At 40.3% G+C, this 5,346-nt stretch overlaps 1 non-coding gene across 1 annotated transcript; it reads left to right on the top strand.

Moving 5' to 3' along the window:
• The first annotated feature begins 930 nt into the window (after positions 1 to 930).
• On the top strand, positions 931 to 1,121 carry LOC123462383. Its single transcript, XR_006638212.1, has one exon. It is a non-coding gene; the product is annotated as a U2 spliceosomal RNA (small nuclear RNA).
• The last annotated feature ends 4,225 nt before the right edge of the window (positions 1,122 to 5,346 follow it).

Below are 5,346 nucleotides of genomic sequence, written 5' to 3'. Positions count from 1 at the left end.
AGTCTTGCCATTTCTCCTCGTTCCTTTTCTATCATGGGGCAGACCCTAAGTAAGCATAATTTGTTGAAGGGCTTAAAACTTCTCTCAAGGCACAAGGAACATGGGTTAAAAAAAAGATTTAGAGCCGGGCGTGGTGGCACACGCCTTTAATCCCAGCACTCGGGAGGCAGAAGTAGGAGGATTGCTGTGAGTTCAAGGCTACCCTGAGACTACAGAGTTAATTCCAGGTCAGCCTGGACCAGAGTGAGACCCTACCTTGAAAAACCAAAAAAAAAAAAAAAAAAAAAAAAAAAAAAAAATTTAGCAAAGAGTAAAAAGGAGCTAATTGCCATAGTAAAAGATATTTTAAAAGCACAAGGAAATGGATTGTTTCAAGTTCTTTAAGCAAATTTTTTAATTTTATCAGGAGAATATGTTCTTTTTATATGTGTATGTGTTCATGTGTGCTCATTGTGCTTGCTAGTCATGTCATGTTTATGGCTGTTTGTGACTAAAGAGATGAAGGTGACACCCCTTTCTCTTCTACAGAACAATTTCAAGGAAATCAAAGACCTAAGCATAGAAATTAAAAAGGAAAAGTTAACAGGAGTGAATTTTCCAGATATTTGTTCTAGGTCAACTTCACCTTACATAGAGGATTATAAAAAAAAAACAAAAATTCCTCTAAAGAGGTAACCTATAATTTGTCAGATATTTTAAAACAATATTGTAATATCCAGTTAATTAAAAGGAGGAGGCAATTGATCTGACTTCTAAACCAGCCTGCCTCAAGATAACAACACAATTTGCCTTAGTTACTTCTAATAAAATCATTTCCAAGTGTGTTATTGGTATTAATGACATAAAATTGTGTTAAGACTACTTTCTTGTTAGTAATAGGATTAATCAATTTGGTGTAATTTTTTAATAGCCTTATAAGAAAGATAGTTAATCACTTCTCAGCCTTTTGGCTAAGATCAAGTGTAGTATCTGTTCTTGTCAGTTTAATATACGATACATCCTCTATCTGAGGACAATATATTAAATGAATTTTTGGAGCTCAGAGTTGGAATAGGAGCTTGCTCCGTCCACTCCAAGCATTGACCTGGTATTATGGTACCTCTAGGAACAGTGCACCCCCTCGGGGGAATAAAAAAGAAAGAAAGAAAGATAATTAATGATGGTGTGAGATAAATTGATTGAATGAATGGGGAAGGAATTTTTCAATGATTACTTGTTAAAAATGCCATTTGAGTAGTACTTAGATCAGAATTTTAAAGTATATTAATAAAGGTATGAGGATGTAAAAAAAAAATAAAAGGAAAAGAAATTTTCAGGCTAAACCTAAACACCATGCCTAAAGTTAAATGTTTTAAAATTGTTAACAACTTTAAGAAACAAAAAATCTAATATTTAGGCTAAAATATGTTGGGATACCTTGCTTAAGTTTTATCAAATTTAAGTCATGGATAAAACATAAAATTGTTTTATGTTTATAAAAATTTCTGTGGTACATACAATTAATAACTATCAAGTTTAAGCCAAAATCATTGGTTGTCAAATATTTTTTCTTTCAAAAAATTTTTTCAAGGGTTATATTAATATTTAGTTAACTATTTTGGCTCAGAAATGACCAGATTTGAAGAGTTCCAGTCAAGATGGTGACCGCCTAGCTGTGCTGCAAATCCCAGGGAAAGATAGGCAAGACATTAAGGTTTTTCTGGGTCTTCTTGTCAGTGGTAGGGCTCAGAGGCGGGGAAAACAGGGAATCGCAGATTCCCTCATGGGCAGGTAGAACACCCATTCCACCAAATAGTTGGGCACCCCACTCCCTGTCCTGTGCCCCATTGCCATGACCTGTCCTGCACCCGTCCCATGCCCCATCCCGCACCCCGTTGCAGTGCGCCCTATCCCAAGCCCATCCCACACCCTGTTGTGGAGCCCAGCCTTGCCCCCCGTCACAGAGCCATGTCCCACGCCCTGTTGCAGAGCCCCATCCTGTGCCCGCCCCATCTCGTAACCTGTCATGGCGCCCGATCTCAGCACCCCATCCGATGCCTGTCCCACGATCCATCATGGCACGCCGTCACAGCACAACATTCCGTGCCCCATTGCAGTGCCATCCCTGGCCATCCCCCATTCTCCTGTGGCGGAGGAGTGCAGACTGTTTCCAGGTCCCAGTGTTCCCAGCAAGAGTTTGGGCTGCTTCAGGGCTTGGTGCCTCACTCCCCCTCGAAGATCAAATGCAGGCAGCTTTGGCAAATTACCACTTGAGATTTCAGGTAACTTTGTCACCCTTCTCAGGCAGTACATAGGCAGCTTTGGCAAGTGGGTGCCAAAACCCAGGCTGCTTGGCAACTGCCCCAGGCTACCTCAGATTCCCATTGCACTACAGCCCAGGCTGATCCACCCACCTATGTGGCCATACAATGTCATGGCTGGACCACAGTACAAAAGAAATAACATGAAAAATCAAATTCAAGAAAAGCCAGTTAGATCACCCAGTCCTACAATGAAAAATACATCTAACCAAAACATAGAAGCGTCATTAGGATCAGAACATCAAATTGAACCTATGAACAATGCAACCCTGACCAACCTACTGGTAGAACTGGCAGGAAAGCAACAAAGAACTGATAATCGTGTGGATGCTACCATCACTAAGCTAGAATTAATTGATAAGAGATTGGAAAGAGTTCAAAGACAGAGAAGAGCATTGAGGGAGACTGAAAAAAAAGAGGACCTTAAAAATCAGCTGGCCATACTAAATGAAGACATAAAGAAATGCAAGAGTGATTTCTAAGAATCATCAAGAAAATCAGAAAATTATGTGAAAAGGGAGCTTGACAGAGCAATGGAAATGATACATAGAAAAGTAGTAGAAAATGCAAACTTAATTGAACAAGCCCAAAACTCTCTAGTGGCCCTCAAGAACAGAATCAGCAAAGTGGAGGATAGAAACTCTGATCTGGAAGACAAGAGAGAAGAAACAGTGCAAGAGTTCAAAAACATCAGTAACTTCAAAAGTTCCTGCGAACAGAACAGGAGAGAATTGTGGGATACACTTAAACATCCTAATATCAGAATCATTGAAATACCAGAGGGAGAAGAATTTCAGACCAACGGCATGGAGAAATTATTTAACAAAATAATTGAAGAAAACTTCCCCAGTCTCTTAAAAGAAAGGCCCATCAAGATACAAGAAGCCAACAGAACTCCAAACAGACTGGACCAAAGGAGAAACTCTCCAAGACATATTATCATTAAGACTCTAAACATTGACATCAAAGAGAAAATCCTCAAAGCAGCTAGGGAAAAACAGCACACCACTTTCAAAGGTAACCCCATCAGAATTACTTCAGACTTCTCAATGGAAACCCTGAAAGCTAGAAGAGCCTGGAGTGAAACTCTCCAAAGCTAAGAACCTATGGATTCCAATGCAAACTACTCTAACCAGCCAAAGTATCCCTCATAATAGATGGTGAAAGAAAAACATTCCATGACAAAACTCAGCTTTACAAATATATGAACACAAAACCAAACCTACAGAGAGCATTTCAAGAAATTCTCAACAAAGAACCAAACTCAAATACCTACAAGAGGCAAATCACAACAACCAAACCCAGAGTAGGCACAAAAAACTTCAAAGCTCATGAAAACACCAATACACATCTACCACCACAATATGGCAGGGATCAAATCAAATCTCATAGTCATTACCCTAAATATTAATGGCCTTAATACACCCATCAAGAGACACAAGCTAACAGGATGGATCAAAAAATTAGACTCCTCAATCTGTTGCCTTCAAGAAACCCACCTCACCACTAAAGACAGACACCTCCTCAGGGTAAAGGGGTGGAAGACAATATTCCAAGCAAATGGGAATAAGAAACAAGCAGGTGTAGCTATATTAATATCAGATAAAATAGACTTCAAACCAGATATAATCAAAAAAGACAAAGAAGGCTATTTCCTACTCATCAAGGGAACGATCAACAATGAGAATATTACAATCATAAATCTGTATGCACCAACCACAGGGGCACCACAGTTCATAAAACAAAACCTACTTGACAATGAAACAAATAACCAACAACATGATCATAGCTAGGGACTCCAATACACCACTATCAGTAATAGACAGACCATCCAAACAGAAACTCAACTGGAACGTCAAAGAGCTCAACAAAACCTTAGATCACGTAGACATTAACGGACATCTACAGAATATTCCATCCCAAGTCCACAGACCACACGTTTTTCTCTGCAGCCCATGGAACATTCTCTAAAACAGACCACATACAGGGTCACAAGGACTGCCGCCACATATTTAGGAAGATTGACATAATTCCATGCAGGATATCAGATCACAATGCTATATTGCTAGAAATCAACAACAAAACACCCACCAAGAATCCCAGTGGCACCTGGAAAGTGAAGAGCACACCTTTAAACAATAAATCGATAGTGGATGAAATAATAAATGAAATTGCAAAATTTCTGGAATTAAATGACAATGAGAACACATCATACCAGAAAAATGGGCGAACCTGGAACAGATCATTCTCAGTGAACTTACCCAGTCACAGAAAATAATGGACACATAGTCTCACTCATCTACAGCACCTAACCTGAATCTACCCATGATACCTTACACACCCAGCAAGCATCTCATGGACTAGACACTAGGAGGGATGGGGACGGAAGGAAGGACATTGAAGGGGTGGAAAACACTAATCTAGGCCCAAACGGCAAGGGTACCATAAAATTCTACTTCCTTAAAGGCAGACCAAATGGCTGAACCTTCACCAGGTCCTTACAGGAAACACCTGAATCACAAGACACTGGAGAGGGTAGCATCAAGTCTAAACTAAATCCCCTACATCTTCCCTCCCTCCCTTTCCATCTCTCTCTGTCTCTCCTCTCTAACTCCTATATATTAGTTACCTTCTTTCCTCATTTTCTTAGGGGACACTGACCTTTACCTCCCAGTACCAGCATGGGGGTATCACCCACAATGAGCTTTTAATCAAAGAAAGCTACATGGTTTTCTAAAAGAATGACAGATTTCTGTCATAGTACTTGATGACCCACCAAAGGTTAGTGGTAAGACCCTATTACTGAAGACACCACATGCAGCAGACACGTAAAATGGAATGGCATGGCTGGAAGCCAGGAGAGAGTCAGTCCCCAGACAGTTAGCACGTCTAGTGCCAGAAGGTGCTTCATGGGTGACTGGGGGAAATGACCAATATCTGTCCAAGCAACTCATGATCCAACCTACTTAGCATCAAATAACCTGGTGTGATGCCCACACAAGTGCAATAGTGGCACACAGCCATGGTGGGGAACCAACTGCTCTTG

The sequence above is a fragment of the Jaculus jaculus genome, chromosome 7 (assembly GCF_020740685.1).
Source record: "Jaculus jaculus isolate mJacJac1 chromosome 7, mJacJac1.mat.Y.cur, whole genome shotgun sequence".
Taxonomy (NCBI): Eukaryota; Metazoa; Chordata; class Mammalia; order Rodentia; family Dipodidae; genus Jaculus; species Jaculus jaculus.
The sequence above is the reverse complement of the archived record's forward strand: the minus strand, read 5'-3'. Positions and strand labels throughout refer to the sequence as shown.